The 20,903-nt window shown below is 44.3% G+C and overlaps 1 long non-coding RNA gene across 1 annotated transcript in view; it reads right to left on the bottom strand.

Moving 5' to 3' along the window:
- Nucleotides 1-15,452, bottom strand: part of LOC125940057 (uncharacterized) — a 42,781-nt gene extending 27,329 nt beyond the window's left edge. Inside the window, exon 1 of the long non-coding RNA XR_007463309.1 lies at nucleotides 15,220-15,452. This is a non-coding gene — a long non-coding RNA (uncharacterized LOC125940057). The remainder of the gene's footprint in view (nucleotides 1-15,219) is intronic.
- Between the last annotated feature and the right edge of the window lie 5,451 nt (nucleotides 15,453-20,903).

Below are 20,903 nucleotides of genomic sequence, written 5' to 3'. Positions count from 1 at the left end.
GGCTATGTCTAGAGAAGTAAAATTTGCTGTAAACTACGTCAAATGAATTTATTTATTCAGAGCTCAGGCAGTCACGTTAAGAATGCTTCAAACTAAATCTTATTCTACACCTTTTGTGCTTAACAAAAGTGACCAAGAGTTTCCCGCGGAATGTAAAAGCTGTGGACACACTCCGTGTTATTTGATCATATGTTCTGGCTGTGCCCCAACCAAAGGGCTTCGGACTTCAGCAGTGAGGAGGACTGGAGTCGACGCATATCCAGTGAAGTCCTCCAAGATCAACTCCTGGCCGTCCGGAGAGCTCAAGACATTGGGAAAGCCTTTGGCCTACCGGTGCCTACCTGGGCGGAGCCACCGACTTAGCCTGGGGGCTTTTGCCCTCGGGCCCTAGTTTCTCTGGGCCAAAATAAAGTTCTTGCCATGCCATGCCATGCCATACCATGCAAGAAACTTCAAGTGTTTTGTAAAAAATATAAGTCGGCCTACAGTGAGGTAACTCCCACTCGATTCATACAAAAAGATTGCCTGTAAGTACTTCCATCTTAGCACGTTGCTTAGTGAGAATGATACATTGATTCTTGAGTCTATTGTATTCGACTTAGTGTTTTGGGGGCGCGATGTATGCTTGATGTGCACTGTGTGCTCTCTGCTCGCAAGACGCCATACTTCAATGTGACCGCGTTGCTGGAGCGATTGATGCGTACACTTGTTAGTTTTACAGTGAAGCTGATATTGCAACTAGAAGCGCTCGTGAATATTTTATGCCAGTTTTGAAGGTTTTCTGAAAAATGTAGAATACACACTAACTTTAAATTTATTTAAAAACGTGTGCAACGTTAGCGGCATTGTAAAAACAAATTGTGACGCTTGTGTAGAAATTTTGCGCAATGGAATACCATCGTTTTCCGCCAGTTAAGTGGCATTTTACGAAACGCCTCAAATATTTCGGCCGCTTTCCTGGGAGGACTAAAAAGGGCAGATATTTCATTCTAGAGGAAATAGGGACCACACCATGAGCAACGGGGACCGAGCGATTGAAGTGCGTAGGTTAAATAAGCGCTTTTAAAATAATTGCTGATTTTTGTCTGTTTCGAATTTTCATGCGTTATACGAGGCATGTGCTTGCTTTTCGAAGGTAACCACGTTGAACTATGCTAGATATTGTACTTATTATTTCGATGAAGTACGAAGCACGTTAAGGGTGAAGAACAACACACGTATAATATGGATAGGATAATTATAGTATGTGTACAAATTTGCCTGTTCAACGTACGGGAGTGTGATACTGCCGTTCATCCCAATGTTTCCTAGAGTACTAAAACATCTGTACAATACACGAATTTCCAGTTGAACGAAAATAAGGGGATTGTTAAGTGTAATGCGTGGCGATACTTTCACGTTTCAGGCGTAATGAGAAGTGTTGCAAATAATTAGTAAACCCTCGTTCTTATCCCCTAATGTTTTCCTTTGTATCATGAGAGATTCGGTAGTTCGTTTCTCAGCTGGGCTGGGGAAACTAAACAGGAACCTTGTTGATATATGGCAAAAATTCAACAAGGTTAATTATGGTTAATGTGAAGTCAGAGTTCGAAGTGTGCGAGTAAATAGTACATTTGCAATACATTAGAAATTGGTTACGTGTTTTGTTACCCTAACCTAAATTATAATGTTATGTTGTTTAAGTACATTAAGTCCAACGGAGCCTTATGACTGTGTTTCACAAGCAGCGCAAGATGTAGGCCACTGCCATGGTTTAACTTAATGGATAAAAACGAGCCTTGGGTTACGGCTCCGCTCAGTATTTGCAAATTATGTGTCAAAAAACCGTCAGCCCTTCCACTGGGGTGGAGATGGAGGACCAGCGAAGCTGTATTATGGTGGGAATTATGTATTTTCAATTAGGACTATTAGGATTTAGTGACCACAGGGACCATGACCTTATGGTCGCTACGGTACACCGCCTAAGGGTGTCTGGCAAAGGTTGGCACGTTCTTCATAAACACGTCACCAACACCGCGCGCGTTCGGTGAGAACGCGGGCAAAATGCCGCCACCGTCGACAACAATTCTGCGCGTTGTTTGTGTTTCGACGGCGGTTGTGACCGCAAAAAACCGCTGTCAAAATGCTAGCATGAGCAAGTGCACCTGCAGCAGTGGCCGAAGATCCATGCGGTCTATCGCTTCAATGGAAACTGAGCGGCGAAAGCACAGCGCATACAAAGGTAGGAGCCGTGTTGCAGATCGCCTTCAAGATACGGTGCTTGCGACCGCCTGGCGCCTCGCTAAGTACAAGTTGCTTGCACAGCAGAAGCCGCAAGCTCTTCCTCCCGCGCTGCCTTCCCGCTGTCCTCCTTTCGCGTGGGTGATTGAGTCGCCAGTTCCCCGTCGCTCGTTGCGTTGTTCCTCTGAACGAACGTCACACGGCCGGGCCATGGCGAGTCGTAAGGGCAACTGGTAAGAGCGCTAGCGCGATGGCTACGTGACGGAAAGGCTAAACGCCATTGTCGACACTGTTAGGGGAGAGGCGGGCGAGAGTACAGAGAATGTCGGCGGCAGAGGCGGCAGAGGCCGGAGGGGCTGCACGCATGAGCCGCAGTGGGAGAGCGGGTGCGCACACACACAATCTAGGATGCCCCAATGCCCTCCTCGCCCACCGCTCCCCTTCCATTGGGAAGTCGCTTTTGCTCTCCGCCGTGCGTTCGCTCCCCGTGAAAGCGCGTGTCCCTCACCCTCGCGCGCTTTCACTCACAGATGAGAGTTTTTTTCTACATCCGGACGCGACCATCGAAGAGTGAGCCCTTAACAGCTTCGCTATGAAAAAAGTAAATATCAGGCAATTAATCAATCGATTACAAAAGCGAACGAGATAACGCTTAGTGAACTCGGGACGAATACTTAGGTGACTGTGTCCGAACCTAAATACATATATGTTCCCCGCTGTCTATGTAAAATATTTTGTGTGCGTGAAAGCATTATATCTTCCCTTTACGATGTGTATCTTAGGGTCGCAAAACAAGTGTAGGTGACACAAATATATTAAGGCGAAAGCCTTATATGTCTCATCGTTCAGTCGACCTTCAACGTCCTTCAGTGAAAACCATGTCGTCTAAGTGGAATCGTACACGATGGCCACTCGGTGTAATAATTCACTCACTACACCGACCCGGCATCGTGTCTTACCTTTATAAAACGCTGACGCAACAATTCTGATGGTGTGCGGGTCACCGTCGTCATGGTCTTCTATGACTAAGGACGCAATCCTCTCCCAACAATTCTAATGGTGCGCGGGTCAAGCAAGCAGAGCTCACGCAACAATTTTGATGGTGCGTGGGTCACCGTCGTCATCGTGTTAATTACGATAGAGTACTCGAACCCACGATCTTCAGTGGGAGTCGAACTCACTACATTTGGCGCTCAGGCGAAGTTAATTAAGGCAGAGTTAATTAACAAAGACTTAATTGAAGCACTCGAACCCACGTTCTTTTCTGCGAGTTCCACCCTAGCCCTTTGGTGGGAGTCAAACCCACTCCTTTTTTTGATAATTAGTGCGAGGATAATGGAGGCGTAGTTTATTAACGTAGCGTCAATTAAGGCACACGAACGCGCGACCTTTGTTCGGAAAAAAGCAAGTAAGAAGAAGTAACAATGCATTCGCATGAGAATGTCAACTAATTTAATGAATGTCACGTGAGTGCGCAGGCTTTCGCCCACCCTCTTTGGCGTATGCTAAGTGACTGTCAGTTTATTGATTGGCGAAAATATTGGGCCAGTTTTGGTTGATGCGTAGGCACAACTAAACGATTTGCAAGGGCAGTGGTCTTCAAAGATGTCATGGGTCACAGGTAGAGACCGGGCGCAGTGATGACGGCGCCTGAGCGTCGTTTGCGGTGCAGGGCGAGGGTGGCGCGCATGCTGTGGTTTCGATGCTGTTGCAACCGGCACGCATGCGGTGGCATTGCTTGTCTGGTGGTTAGCCCCATGCGTAGAGGGTTATTGAAGACCCATGTTGGGGACCAAAGGAGGCGTAATTGACCCTAAAGGAGGAGTCGAAAGCATGCGTCTGCACATCGATCCGCTTTGAGTGGCCAGCAGCGAATGGGTGTGCTCGAAACGGCATGCAGGTTTTCCGCCTATCTGGCTGACGTGGCACATGCGGATGGTGACGGCATTGCGAGAGGCATGTGTTGGAACGGCACACCAGTACACGGCGTATAACTCTGAAACCTAACGGCCAGTCAAGTCGTGCTGGTGTGCACGCCAGCAATCCCGCATCTTTATTCTCTTCTTCCTCTTATGCTTGCGTATCCTGCAAGCTATCTGTCTGTCTGCGGCGGCTGCTGTGAAACGCGCCCATGCCTCACCCACGTGCAGCCTCTCGCGATCTCCCGATTACCGAGGCAGTCGCGCCACGCTTCGCTCTGTTTGCAATGTGCACACGAGACAGATTGTCCGCACCAGCTACGCTACCCGCATTGTCCTAATGTAAACCGTGTGCCTATATAATCGTAATGCTAAATATTGACACGGGGAAATGAAAGCACATTGAGAGCTACGCTCAAATTTTGCATTAGGGAGTACCGCATTCATCGCAGAATTTTTTTCAACCGCTTTCATTTCCATTAACTTATCATTTCTTTATTTCAGTTAATAAGTACATGTCATTTCCCATATAGTGTCCTTGATGTCTTTGCTGACTTCTTATAAATGGCCAAAGAATGCTATTAGGATTGAAACCGGCCTCTAAGAAAACGGGCTATGAAGTAAACTTCATGCCTCAAACCAGAAAAATGCGGACGCGCCGATCAATTGGAACAAACAACGAAATCACATTAGGCATCAACAAATCTACCTCGCAAGAATGACCAAATAATAACATATGCACAGTGTCGAGAATATAAACAAGCTGGAAACTATTTGCCATGCATAAAGACGGACGAATTCCCAGCCCACCAGCACGAACTGGCCTAGAAAGGTCAATACGTCTCATGGATTCAAAACTATGAGACCATATAAAGGTTTCGAAAATTTTATGAAATCATTCTAAGGCCTAGCGCAGTGAATAACCTGCAAGACACACAGAAACTTTGTTGCTTAAAGTGCATCGCAAGTTTCAGGTTTTCTAAGAGTGGAACAAATGTCTGAAGATGACGTCGAAGTGCTGGGCCCTGCTTTTTCAAGTCATGTACACTTGTTGGTGTCATGCGACATGCCGCGTTATCTTCGCGGAAGACCATTCCACTCAACTCCTGCGATTTAATTCTGTGTATAATACAATTTGGCTAAAATATAAGGCTAAACTTTCGAGCAGTTCAGTCGAGCTCTTAGGCGCAATACTAAACTTTCTATCGTCGATACAGCTTTTTCCAACATTGCCTTTATCCGTGCAGAAGACTGCCAATTCACATGCGTAAGCTAATGCTTTAGCTTCAAACTCCGGTACATTGAAGCCATGGATTCAACTTCAGCGCAATATGCTCAAGCACAGCTGTTAAGGATAAGCGGCAAAAAGCAGTGAGGACATACGTCAGCCTTGCTTTAAAGAAGGGAAATAGAAACAGGTTCTGAGATATGACCATTACCAAGTAAACTAGTCGAACAACGGTTATAACAAAACCTTATGACTTTAAGCACAATAGAGCCATCATTGCCGTGATCCCGAATAGAAAAAAAATTTACTGACACAATCAAAGGCTCCTGCAATGTCTCTCTGCAGAACAGCAGATTGATCTTGACAGCGGTACCACTACTGTGGTACCGTTATAATCATTGAAGAGTGAGTTGTAAACGTTATAATAAAGCTTTCGCAAATATTTTACAGTCGACCTTTATCAGTATTATTGGTCTGTTGCCCTTAACAGAACGCAACTTTTCTCCGTCAGAACGTTTCCAAATTAAAACTGTCTGTTTATTTTGGAAAGCGACTGTGGGAGTCCTTTTAAGATTTGTCGTGGATATATTCAGCAATATTCCACTGAGAATTGTTTAAAATCTTCGTAAACTTGAGCTGATATTTCATCAGGGCCACGTGTTTTCGACTAAGGCACGTTATCAGGGGCTAGCTCATTTTGCTATATCGCAACAGGGCTTCTAACGGCTGCACACTCACCTTCCTGCAAAGTGCTTTTCAGAGGCGGAAAGCATGGTTTTAACTATACATCGTAATTATCGGGACTACCACTAGGTAATTAAATTCCTTTCAAACTGTGAAATATCTTCACCTGTACCTGTTGCTAGTCTGCCGTTATTTTGTATGTGTGGAATTACCTTAGGCATTTTGTGACAGCGCACATGAAGCAGAGCTTGACGCGTTTGTTGCTCTGAATGCAATGTGCGCCTTTAAGAGGCCGAATACGCAAACTCTGTAGAGGTACGTGTCCAGCATTTCGCCATCCAATCTCACAAAGGTTGCAGAAACTTTTTAGGAATGGTCTTTCTTCATTTTTCTTGTGGATAGTATTGCCAGAACTGATCTTTATAGCCTTTACACTAAGCTGTTCTTTAATTAACCATCTTCCAAACTGCGAATGTATGGATACCTGTGAGAAATACTTCGTAAATGCTATTCCCAGGCAAATAATTGATTCCTGATCGCATAATAATTCTGCATTTATCTAGCAAAGTGCCCTCTATGGACGAAAATACTTATTTTCGCACAGATGTTCAAAATAACCATTCAGTGGTCAGAGAAAGAAACTGATTCACTATAAGATGACAGTTCACGGGAGTGGTGTGAAGACACTGAAGTTTGAAACGTGAGGGCAATAGATCGCCTGAATTTCTGTATGCCTAGTTGCTGAAACAATCGCGCCAATGTCGACGAGACCGGTATACTCTAGAATGTCCGACAAAACCTAACCACTCTTGTCACACTAACCTCTGCGTCTGCTACGATCACTTATGTCACGCACACAGTCAGTCCACTTAGCACTGTGCACCATTTTCATCTGGTTTGATTTATTTGCCCTAAAGGCCTTCATAGACATTGCATAGCAGGATCATAGTTAATGCACAAGAAAACGAAGTACGATCCCTATATATATATACAAGGCAGTAAGCAGAGCAAACGTAGTGTACACACCTAATATGAGCGCATATCAAAAACTAGCCAGACACATCAATATATACAACATATTGAAGCGGATATTATGTACATTCAGCACACTGCACCATCATATGCACTAAAAGCTTGAAATTCACCACTGTACGTAATTGGTGAATTTACTTATTACTTATTATTATTACTCATTTACTTATTACTGCGATAGCAATTTTATGGACACTCCAAGCGCATTTATGCCATCGCCTTCGTCATCACAAGATGTATATGTTTTATTTATTTATATTCAATACTGCCACTGTCAGTTTAGAACATAGCCGGTGGGCATTAAAAAAAACGTTTTTTTTCAAGAAAACAAAAGAAAGAGCGTCGACATTTGAAAACATGCGCGCTGTACACTCACACGTACACAAAAAATTAAAAAAAAACAACATAAAGAGCAACCGAAAATGCGAAGCCCATCCGCCAGGGTAGTATTAAAGCAATAAATGTGCTCTAAGCAGTTTCACACGCAACAAAAACCATTACTGCAATAAAGTTTAACAGTGTACAAACAATTATCGAGGAAAAAGAAAAGAAAGTAAGGTTCTAATACAGAACCAGCGCCTCCTCTATTTTTCAATACCAGCCGATCCAACGGTTCACCGCCATCTCCGATTACCCTTTCCTACTCTCTCCCGTCCGGTAGCGCTCGCGCCTGCTTTACGGTTGTGCGTGAGAGTACCCTTCGGGTGGCGCCTCACGACGAAAGTCGGAGGAAGTAATCCTGACACACGCGTGAAGCGTCTACCGCATCTCCTCCGGAACGGCAGCGGCGCGCGCTCAGTGGCTCAGACGCACGCGTGACGCAAGCACTCGTACCCTCTGGGTGGCAACTCACTGAACTAAGGTGGACCAGCGGCTCCCATTGCGCAACGGGCGACTGACTGGCATTGAAAAAATAGAGGAGGCGCTGACAAAACGTTAAAAGCAAAGATCACACACAAAATCTTATCAACCTCATGCAATCAAGCATGCTGCGCACTCGAAATGAAGCACAACCACTGAGGAAGGATTACAGCCTGTTAGCCAACTATGCGAATCAACGCCGTAACAATTATGCGTATTATGCAAACACGACAAACAATACTGAAAAAATAAAAAAACGAAGCACAGCCTGGCACAAGATTTCAATCTGTTACAACATTGAAATGGAATAAAGAAGTAAACTAGTGGTAGTAGAAAAACGCAGTGATGTGCTGTAACATAAGATATCTCTTTCACCAACAAAACAGGTACACATTTCACCGGCCATCACCAGCTAATATTAGGAAAGCAAATACATTGTGCAAGTGCAGAAATCGAAGAAAACAGAACTAGCGTTCAAATGAGAGAGTGTGTGCGGAAGTTGTAATGGTACTACAGGTTAGATTTGTTTTCTAACCTTGGGGTGAAAGCGGACAATGTTTCGGCGTCCGTGAAATCTGGATTTAACCGATTACATTCGCGTATCGTAACTGAAAAAAAAAACAATTGCCCAAACGAGTCATTCTTTAAACAATATTCCGTTCATCAATATTTATGCTTATGATGAGTCGGGTGCGACTGTGAAAATGTGCCATACTTGGATACATCTATCTTATAGCTGTCTTACAGCAGTTGGTGAACAAAAGTCGCAGTTTCGCACGAAAGGCGACGCATCAATTGTGATAGCAAATTAGTAGAGAGCTATACGGAGTAAGGATAGTAATTTTATCAGCTGTATAAAATTTTACACATTCGCTTACTCACTGAATTAACAAGCATGGTGTCAGCGCGCACAAGCAAACCTGAATAGATCACAATCGATGTCCGCACACCACCGCTGTCAAAACGCTGGCATGAGCAAGCCTACCACGGTGATCGACCACTTTCCCTTCCCTTCCCTACCACTTTTCGTTCTCATTCATGGTACTTTTCTTTCCCTTTCCTTCTATGTTTGTTTCCCTTTCCTGAAATTTTTCCTTCGTGTTGCGTTGTACATTTCCTGCTGTCGATGCATACATTTAATAAACTTTGTTGTTTCACTACCGTGACATGACCTGACGACGGTCAGATACACACACTACAAGCTTCGCTTATGCTTACTTTCTCGACAGGTGAAGGGCTGGTGAATTTTTTCAGCCGCAAGTGCAAAATCGAAAGTGGTACCGTTTCCGCAGCTGTTCAAGAAATAGCCCGAATGTTAAGGGCGCATTTTGTTTTCTATGTGCGATAATACTCAATGGTGCTCTGCAGAAAGAAATATGCTAACTATTTTTTCACAATGAAGGCAGTAAGAAGCAACTACAAATGTCTTAGTTCTGATGTGCATGCACTGCCAGGTATATTTCAATTAGAAATAAATTCACGGCAGGTAAAGGAATTTCGAAGTAAAAGTATGAATAAAAAATGTAATAAATTCCTATCAATTGTTAAGCCTGTAACAGTTCCTAACTTAAGGCAGTTTTCCCGTTGTTGCATGGCGAATTTTCGCACTAGCTAACTGTGTAAGGTGTGTTTTTTCCAGCAACAAAATTGAAAGTCGAGATACAATGCTGATTCATCAGACAAACACTTGCATTGAATGCTTATCATTGCCTCATCGTCCTTGCCACCGAAGTTGTGTAAATAATAAGTTCAAAGCATCAGCTCAAGCTGTCACACGATCCCGTCGTCCTACGTCTTGGCAATCGGGCGCCATTCCCATGCATTCAAATATAGCACAACACTCTGTTCTGTGGTTTTCTTGCTGCGTCAAGCGTCGCGCTCCTTAAAGCTGTTTTTTTAAATGCGAAGCAGCTAATGGTCGGTTGTATCTGTCAATGTTTCTGTTGTCACAGCTGATAGAACTTTCTTTAGTGCAAGTTGGTTAATCTCGTTGCGGCAACAGCACAAGAAGCAAGGTCAGAATATTAGGAGAAAAGAAAGCAAGATGCCCGACTGAGGAGGCGAGGTAGAGGAGAGAGAAAGGCTTTAACGACATCGAAGAGCTATTCACAGGACTTGGTGCTTTGAATGAGACGAGTTAATGAAATTGTAAAGAAAGATGTGGCTGCAGCATGCTTACAGGAACAAGCGCAAAAAGAAAAGGACAGAAATAGGAATAAACACATGCACGCACGGAAGCACTCACATATTCAAACACATGCACACAATCGCGAGCGCGAAAACCAAGATATAAAATACGAAAAAGGGGAAAATAACAAATATACACAAACACGCAAGAAAACACGCACAAACGCTAAACGCAGACGCGAGTAGAACTATTAGGAGTCAGTTCACAAGCAGCTGTGCCTATTTGTCGTACATTTTTAGTGTATATATTGGATCTGTTGCCTTCACTGTCATAGGAATTTTTTAGTAGCGACATATCACGACAATCGAAAAGAAGCGCAAAGCTGTGTTGTGGGAACGCTAGTCGAGCGTTGGCAGCACAAGTTATGCGCGATTGTGTCACAGCATGCAGTCTACAGCTGGCGCGTGCAGTGATCGAAGAGATCTAAGCCACACATCGACGCGAATTGATACCAAGCTCCCTTGTAACGGCACCAGTGTATCAGTCATACTTTTATATTAGCACTGAGGCTGACATTAAGGAAACAAACACTGCTCCCAAACGCCTCACCGTTAATAATCCAATGACATTCGCTCAAGCAGCGCGTGTTAGTCACGGATTGTTAGCATTGGTGGAAAGCAATCAATCGACGGTGCTAGACAACATTCGAACGACGGTGCTAGACGCTCGGCTATCTCATAACACTGCTGCCAACGATCGGTCGTTTGCGCGCTGAGCTGGCAGCAACGAATCTTTGCGTTGGTGGTTGCTTTCGCAAATCTTTTCTGTTGAGAAACTCGTAGGTTGGTTGCATCCGCGCACACTTTCCTCATTTATCCTGATAATGGTTTTGCTCCATCACTTCGCCACGTCCGACGAGAAACGCAAGGGCACAGCACACAAACACACCCGCTGCTCACAGTAGGTACCAGACTTTGGCAAACTCTCCTCGTCGTAACTTCACTTAGGAGCAAAACAAAATACCATGGAACAAACACGCACGATGTTTGTTTGCAGCGGTATGTCGCCGCGGGATCCTGTTTCCAGACGAAGCTCAGCGCAGCGTCACCGATGTTCGCTGCAATCTTTCTTCGCCGGTTCACGGCTCAGAACAAACGCACGTGGCACAAATTGTGCATCGTAAGCACACAATAATATTTCAGGCATGACAGACCACCACAACAATTCGAATTCACTCTGACGAAGCGAGACGCACACAGCTGACGCGACTCGGCCCAGTTCGAAGCAAGGGCGGCCATGTTAAGCATGTTCTCCGTCGGCGGGGTCACCGGCAATGCCGCTCATGATGTCACCTGAAGTGCGCGCCTATTGGTGGAGGCTCGTGTGCATCCGCCTTTGAGGGGCAAATGCAGCTGCCTTCTAAAGTTGTACCCGACTATAGGGCCGAGTACGCGGCATGACCATACGTGGTCTTATCGCGACGATAACAGTTTGTGTGTTGGTTTTAACAGCGAAGCTTTTTAACCTGGGCGTTTGCCATCAGGTGTAACGCCGAAATGTGGGCCGATACTGGCGGTTGTGCAGAAAGTGTGCAAGCGCAGTGGCACATACCCCTGTGAACTAGTGAAGCTGTTTAAGCTTGAGGATGGTCCGTCGAGTGCACGCCGCAAAACCTCCGCCTGGCGATGACGTCACTATGCGTCGCCTAGCAACGCTTCGCCCCAGCTGTGCCGACCACGCCAAGCCTCGCCACAGCTGCGTGAGCCGTGATGTCATCGCGTGCGCCGCATCGCTTCGCCTTAGCCTTGCCGAGCCATGACGTGACCGCCCCGTGCGGAGTGGTTGTCGTGGCTGCGCAGAGGCGGAGCTAAGCCGTGACGTCAGTGTGCCGACCCACGGGATATATAGCTCCGCGTCGCCGCAGCGGAGACACTAAATCCCCGCCGTCTCCGCGGCTATGTGGTCTCCGCGCCGAGCGTATCGCCGCGAAGATGGGGCGGCCAAAGAAGAGCGTCACTCCCGAAGAAGAGGAAGCGTGGCGCGAAAGCGGCCGCGCCGCTACTCGAGAGCGAGTGAGAAGACTTCGGTCCGATCCCGAGTATCCCGCCGCGGAAGCGGCGGCAAAACGTCGGCGATTCGCAGAATTTCCTTAGGTACGAGCCCACAAAACCCAGCAAAAGTTTTGAGCATCCAGATAATTTAATGACCGAGTGTTCGTTGCTCCTTGGGCTGTCGATGATTCCGGGGTGATCTTGCGCAAAACATGGCCGAGTCTAGTAGCATAATCTCGCAAAAACTTGTCCAAACCGAGGTAAAGCTAGGTGCGGTCGCCAGATACGATGTTTGCCCAGTTTCGCACCACTAGTGTGAAGCTGACCTTAATTTTTGTTTTAATTTTTGATAGCTGTCGGATAAATCGGCCGATTGACCAATGTAGAAAAGCGTAATTATAACTTTACAAGCCGCACTGGGATGAAAACCGATATGTATTTTGCTGATTTGCTCAGTCCGCCCTCTATGACGCACGCATCCGTCTTACGGAAATTGTGTCCTTCCAAATAGCCGTCGCATTCTTTTTTATGCCATCCCCTTCGGATGGCTTAACAGGGCGAAGAGGCCATGCTGAGACATAAACGTATATATATATATATATATATATATATATATCATGCTGGCTTACCAACCACAGTGATCGCTGTCTTCAGTCACGTATCGGCATCACACAGTATGCTAAAGAGACATTACATAGAAGGCTTGAAAAGCGTAAGAACGATGCTGGTGGCTGACAGATATATTCTATAGCGATTGTCACTCAGATGTTTCAGTGCTGTATTGATTTGGCCGTACACCCGCATTTCTGTGTTTCAGTTTCCGTACCGAAGCAATGAGATAGCGAAACTATTTTCGAATACACCCTGGCAATTCAAAGATGCCACAGTTCTTCGCCGAGTGTGAACCTATAAGCTAAAATAATTCAGAAGATGCGCACGCACCACGGCTAATCACGCACGTCTCGTGTTTGCGCAGCCAGAGGACATTCGCTCATATTGAAGTTACCCAAAGGTTAAACAGTGGTTTCCTTACGACTGACTATGTATGAACACAAATCACGTTCATTTCCACGAGCTCAAGCTAACACATCTCAAGATTGTTCCGCAGCACCGCTCCGATTCGCACTAGACAGGGAGGAGGAAAATATCGTGCAGTGCACTTTCCTCCTCGCTCGATAAGGAGGTCTATCACGTCGCGTTGAAAGTACCTAGGCGCCTGGTATCCCTCGATGTGCTGTTTACGCAGCTATCGCGGCCATTGCTTCGCCGTTTGAGTGATACTGTAAATAACAAAAGACCATAAACATTTATCGAGTTCTATATGTTGATGTGCGAGGAATCTGCCACTGCTTTTTAGAATGCACGCTTCACATTCGTGTAATGACCAAATTCCCTGGAAGAATCAACAATTTTTTTTCAATGTCTGCTATCATTTGTACGCGAAAAACCTCGCGTGCCATAGACGTCACCATTTCACACTTTCGCGTGGCCCTGAATTATACCTGATATTACTGGTATATTGCGGATACCGTGAGCGAAATCCAAGCACCCCTAAACCAATTCTACAGAAGCTACATGTCGGCGGAATAAAATTAAAAAAAATCTATTATCTGACACTGAAAAGTGTGAAAGTGAAAACATTAAAGGGGTTGAGACACCAAATTTTGATCCAAAGCTGCTATAAAGGGTTTCGATAAAGGCTACGTGGCCGCGGTTGCAGCTAAACTTATTGAAAACACCATGAGTATGAGAACTGAAATCCAATGGTTTTCTGCGCATATCGGAGAAGTGGACGAGACCCGGGCTAACCTCAATGAGGTTACTCATGACTTGGCACGAGGACTTCCTAGCCGTGACAGTCACAACCGAGCCGTCCACCACCAGGCCGGGGAATTCAGAGATCATTTATTAACATATAACGAGATTACTAAACACTATTATCTAGGACGCAGACAATTACAATTGCCACATTCAAAGCTGAACAGGGCTCAGGCAGTTTCAATGAGACTATTACAAACAGGAACTTATCCCACGCCGTACCACCTTGATAAAATGTATCCAGAAAGAGAGGTCAAGAAAGATTGTATTGCGTGTAATGGCATCATTGGGATCAGACACATGCTCGCGGGATGCCCTGTGACTCTCACCAACCCTGAAGGAGAATGGCTCCATTGGAAGAAGATGCTAGAGAGTTCATCTTTTCAAGATCAGCTACGCGCTGTCCAGAGGGCCCACGATGTCGCTGAAGGGCTGGGCCTAACGGTGCCATCGTGGGAGCGGCCCGCCTCGACTTGAAATAGTCGAGCCTCAGGACTTTTGTAAATAAAAAGTTTATACACACACACACCAAATTTTTAGGGTATAAAAGGCCTGCTGTAGGCTTCCTCCGTATGAAAGGACACTCAACATGAAGTGTTGGACGCAGCAAACGTTTAAAAGATATTTTAATTCGCTTCCAAAGATTGCCCAAATGCTCGTTCTAATGATCGAGACCCATCGCTAGCGCGATTAACATCAACCTCACTGTGTTGGAAGCGTAATGCGTTTTAGTGACGTCATACCACATTAGAGTGATGTATAATGAGCGGTGACCCACAGCACGGGGCAAGCCTCGAGTCTAGAGTGCTTGCCCCGCTGCATCGTACGCAGACGCTGTCGGAATCGGAGCTGCCGCAGCTAGCGATGGCAACTGTCGACGTGGGTTTGTTTGCCTGCGCTGGTACAAAACGTGTGTGCGAGAGCAGACGATGCAGCAGTGCGTGCGTCACAGCCTTGTGGGCCCACGTGACCAAGCTTCCTAGCCAGTGACGTCACTGTCCAACTCGGCGCCGAGAAACCGAAACCGAAATTGGTGCACAGAAATAATGCGATATTAAATGATTTGCCGAGAATATATGAACCTTCCAGTGTGTATCATGCTTTCTGTAGCAATAAGAAACGTTTGAAACGAACAACGCGCAAGCCAGAAATTTGATGTCTCAACCCCTTTAAGCCACGTCTATATTGAATGTAGAAATTACAAAGCTGGAATCAAAGTTTGTTAATGTAATGAAATGCACCGAACTGTGAGAGAGTGGAAGTACATATTGAACTTACTATGGAAGAACTGGAACGCCTGGCGACCAAAGTGTACAACCTTGAAAAAATTTGAGGTGCAACCTCGTTTTCTATGGTATGAAAGACAACCTTCCACATCAGACGTACTTGTGATTAGAGAACCGCTTGTTCGGAATATGCGAAACAAATCTGCAGTCGCAGGAAATTATAGTCAACAGGACCCACAGACTGGGTAGGTTCACCGCTGAAAAATGGCCCCAAATAATTATCAGGTTCTCTGAGTTCAACAGCATCCAAACTACACACGTCAATGCAAAGAAATGGAGAGGTACAAGGGGCAGCATATCGAATGATTCCCCAGAAGACGTAGAAAAAGAAGTAAACAGCTGTGGAATTTCGCGAAAGAAAATGAAAAAGCTGGGAGTGCAAATGGGAAATATTATGCATTGTAGGTCAACAATGTTGAAGTGTATTTTCAATGAATCACTAAGGCAAGTCGCCTCCTACCCTTTACAGAAAAGGGCAGGAGACATTTGTTCGTATTTAAATTAAAATCGAAGTAACATCAAACATTAGCATTCTCGTTACAAATAAAGCTAGTACTGTGGTTAGTACAATGTCATGCCTTAAAAGCCACACTGCTGACTCCCAACGGTTCCCTCCAGGCTGCATTTTTTACCAAAAAACCTCAACAGCCGCCCAAGAGTTGTCGTCATATTAGTCGACAAAAAGAAATCTACTCCCTCATTTACGTTAACGGCGGTAAAAAGACAACCCGTGTGTGCACAACTTTAACTGCATGGTGGCTATTAACTTACAATATGTTTTATGGTCCTCTTGGTAGCCCATTGCAAGCACTTGTGGATCTGTCGAACGGGATCGAAACAGTTCAGGGAAATTGTCTCTGTGAGGCCACTTCAAACTGCCAGGAGTTATTGGTCATGTCAAAGCACAACACCTAATGCAAGCGATATATGAAGTGCTATGCAGATGCGCTTTTTTTTCGTTGAAATATTACATACGACATTCAACTCGGGGAGCATAATATTGAATCCACTATTCATTATCCGGCTTCTGATGATCAAATATTCATGCAGTGCCCGAGATAAACGACAACAAAGCTGCTAGTGTGAAAAGAATATAAATTATGCAAAACTAACAAATAATGGTCGCGTTATGTGCGGCTGTAATAAAAAATAGAATAAGCATCACATCTAGAAAATCAGTATTCCTCTGGGTCTCTTCCGTGCTATCAAAAATGACGAAGGGGCTGTTGCCTTCTCAGTCGATAGAATACCCAGAACTGTTCCAGTAAATTTGGATAAATGAAATCAATTAATTCTTTTATACTTTTTTGGTAAGAAGCACATACTTAGGCACAATTTTATTCTTCCAAAATAACTGGGAGGATGCAGAAAACTGAAGACACGATTTATATTTTACGGCCAAACAATGTGAGCTATGCAATAAAAGGAGGGTAAGCAATATTAGGGAACCAGGCGCAGGTTCTTTCTATTGATAGGTCAGAAACTCGGGGGGGGGGGGGCGCAAAAAATGTCACTGAATAGGTTCTACAAGATAATTCAAGTGCATGAAACTTACCGTCATCGGAGGAGAGGCCGACGGTATGTTTGATGTTTTACCAATCTTTGATACAAACATTGTTTGTATCTTGTTAAGTGTCGTGTTGAGTGCTTGTGTCAGGATTTGTGCATACAGGGATGAATATCTTTACTGTACAGGATGCTTACCTGTTGGCTAACTCTGAGGTTCTTGTTAGTTCTCTAGCGACTGATAGTGTAAGCAATGACTGTGGCTTCAGCATGGACTTTGGGATTCATATTATTCGCTATCGCAAAATCCTCTAATGCTCTGCGCCAGTGATTGAATCACGAAAGATAATGATTACGTGCAAATCCGCAACACTTGCGGAGTGACGGTTGAGTCTTTATTAGAACTTGTGCATCATTATATAGAAATCACTCACGTTGTGATCTGTGATAAGAAATTCATACAAACAACAGGTGTGTGCAATGGGTCGAAGGTAGCCCCAATCCTTAGGACCATTTTTTTAGAATGATGGACGCAAAGCTGGCCAAAGATTTCGATGGTGTAGTTTCAAAGGCATATAGATATGTAGACGAATATTTAATTTTCGGTTCCGACGTGTACAAAAACGCATTAAGAAAAAAGGTGCTAGACACGTTAATTTCTTTAGGCAAAGGACTGAAATTCACTTCGGAAGCACCGGTTGACAGCAAGCTACAGTTCCTTAATGTTAAGTTATAATTTCAGCCACAGCAGAATTGCTGGTGCTTTCTCATCCATCCAGAAAGCTTTGTCTTAGCTGCGCCTCCGAACATTCTAAGCTTGTAAAAAGTGATATAGTTGTTGCTTGCTTTCAGAACTAGGCATTCGGTCAACAGGTTGTTCGTTTGCAGGATGCTGGCTATCCACTCACAGTATTGAAGGCTTCGTGTGACAGAATAATGAAGATGGAAAAACTAAATGAGGAACCAGCTACGGACATGCGTAGGCAGAACGAAGAACATTCAAAGGTTTCTAAAATTTTTATGTACATGGTATCTTCCGCAAATTAAAAAAAGTAGCAGGAAACACGGAATCAAGGCGTTTTTTTGGGGGGGCGAAAAACAAAATCAGAAGTGTTTGTTCTAGGGTGAAACAAAAATTTGAAGGCAAGGATGATGTTAGGAATGAGTGTACTATAACGTACAAGCATCAGTTTGCTGAATGTGGAAGAAATGTGGTATATAGGATCCCTATGACGGACAAACCGGCAGAAGGGTTAACACAAGATTAAGCGAACACATGTCTAGCTGAAAAGGCACCCTAGAACACATTTGGTCTTGCATTGTAACGAATGTGCGTGCACACCCTACTTTGACAACACAGCCATCTTTTTAAAGCATTCTAACAAAACATCGCGCGAAATCATGGAAGCGCTTTACATTTCACATCAAAAGGAAGATTTTGTGATTCAACCATCCATTGCTATGTTCGATAAAGGGATGTCGCTATTGTCCTCGTCTTTATAATTTCCAAACAATTCACGTGATCACTGAGTGCGCCCTAGATGGAATCCTGAGATGTTTGGCGTAGATCTGTATGGTATTTAAGTGTTATGTTTCAGAATAAATAACACCAGTTGTTAGACAGCGCTCGTCCTTGCGTATGTTTCTTTGTCCCCGTTTGTTTGGCGCAAAATCTCACGATGAAGGTGCGAAAAAAGCTTCGTTGTGTGTCTTTGATCGTTGGATGATCGGACAGGACAGACGGAAAAGGCAAACTCAATTTCAAATTCTTTACTGCTGTCGCACTAACAATAACCGGCGTGTTAACCAAAGTCTTCGCGAAACAAGTCAAGGTCGAGGTACGTGCGCGTAATGTAGTAAAGGTATACAAATTCGACATGAATAAAGAAAGATAGTGTCCACAAAAAAGAACATAACATTTCAAAATGGAACAAAGAAAGTGCCGCAAATACAGCGAAAATAATATGCAATAATGCAACATTTCGTCATCGACGGTATTGCCCCAATGTTTGAACATACGAGTATATATGCATATATCACCTACGTAGACCTTTTATTCTTTTGTGTCAACTTCGGTTGCAAGCTTTCTGTTCACTCAAAACAGTTTACTGCTACTTAGTTACAATGATCGTTTGCATACTGAGTTCTAGTTTGGAGGCTTTGTTGTGTTTTATGAAACCTGCAAAAACGTTAACATTATCTGGTAGCGGCCGATAGGGGATCAATTTTGTGCATTCGCTAGGTGCACTAAACTACGTTCATTATAAATGGCGTGTTTCTCCTGACCCAATGATATTGAGACGTTATTTCGAGTCGTATTTAGTATTTCAGTTACTTGATACATTACGGCGAGGTTTCGTGGCTTCTGCCTTTCTGTGAAGATGAGCAGCACCCTTGTGTTTTAATGGGTCAGCACAGGAAGCTAATTCGAACGGAAACCCGGTGGTGACAGCGACTTCCTCGTGGCATGGCAAACGTTGCAAGAGAGGGGAGGAGGAACGAAGTGTGGCACGTCCTAAGTGCAGAGGAAGAACGAAAGAAGGAGAGGATGTTTGAGAGGGTATGTGAATGATGGAGAGGGAGGTGTGGCGTCACACCTTAGGAGCCAATAGGAATACAGGCGCACTTAATTGACGTCGTGCTTCGGCGCTCATAGCGGGAAGAGCACCGGGGGAGAGGAGGGAATCGCGCTGAGCGCGCTTCGGCGGACTTGGCAGATTGCCTATGACATTTGACAGGTACGGACATGGTGTGAGAAGGTACGTGGTTTTAACTACAGCGCGAAGTGACATTCGTTAGGTTAGGTGATCTATGTGGTTAGTTGCTTTAGGTGACATGCGTTAGACCTTTCTGACACATAGCTTGCATTAACTTTTTTACAGTTTAATAACCAATCTAATAAATATCAGTTCAAAATTTCATAACTGGCTTCTCTATTTCAATGATAATACGTAGCATGTTAAAACAAATTTTCTTCCACAGCTTGAGATACTACTTAACACGGTTCATTTATTGTTGCAGACGGAGCTGCTGCAGGACAACTCACAGTCCCCCTTTCAGCAACAAGCTTTGTCTGTTCATCAGCTGAAGTTCTCATGTCCATTATTCATATTCAAATAAGGCGATAAGTCAGTAATGACATCCGTCGAATTCTGTGAATTATTTCACAAATGCTTCAAAATTGAAAATTACAGAAGACAGTATTCTTTACTAGGGATCCAAATTTACTTATCCTTGAAAGTAAAATTATTGCAGTTAAATTGACATTTCGATACCTGCGGTATGGCTCTGGGAAGGTAATTATGGCTTACAAAATGAGTCAATATAGTGCCAAAGCTTATAGAGCGTAATTCGCGGGAGTGATTTTTGCTGCCGCACTTTGTAATTAATTATGCTACCAGGCAAGATATTCAGACCGACAATTTACATTATATTGACCAGTCGTTAACGTGGCTGCATCCACGTAAAACTGGTAGCGGATTTCAACATGAGAGCAAACTTAACCACTACTCGGAAACTCATTGCCAGGTGTTCCCTGCTCGATCCCTAACGCCACCGCTGCCAGAAAGAATCCACTTCTACATCTGTGCGTCAGCTCGTTCTCTTTATTAATGTTGCAAAGCTTTCAGGATGGAGCGTTCTAGCACTAGACCTGTTAACTTGATTGTTGTCAGCACAAATACTTCTGTCATATACTTTCGTCCCTTTGCCTCCACATTGCGTTATAATGATGAATTAGCAGTAAGGTGAAGGCACCTCTTCGTCCTGAGACCCACATAAAGCAAGTGCGTAGTATGTTGCCTGCAAAAAAAAGCTAAGGAAAAAAAGCGGTGTTGCGATGAAATTTACACTTACAAGTAATTTACAGGGCAGCTCTTCGAAGGAATGCATATAATTGGCAGGAAGTTTGGTGGCTTCTCGGCAGGACAACAACATTAAGGTCAACAACAACATAGATGCAGACTCAGGCATTGAGCTACAAAAGCCTCTAACATTGCAGCTTTTCCAGATTGCAAATGGTTTTTGCTAATTTGCAGATGGTTTGTATTGAGCACAGTTTATTTTTGAGATGACTTTAGCAGACAATAATTGAAAGCTACTGAAAATATAAAATATGAAGATTTCTTATGTGATTTTTCTCGTGACGGAAGATGTTTCAAAATATATATA

Source organism: Dermacentor silvarum, chromosome 9 (genome assembly GCF_013339745.2).
Source record: "Dermacentor silvarum isolate Dsil-2018 chromosome 9, BIME_Dsil_1.4, whole genome shotgun sequence".
NCBI lineage: Eukaryota > Metazoa > Arthropoda > Arachnida > Ixodida > Ixodidae > Dermacentor > Dermacentor silvarum.
The sequence above is the reverse complement of the archived record's forward strand: the minus strand, read 5'-3'. Positions and strand labels throughout refer to the sequence as shown.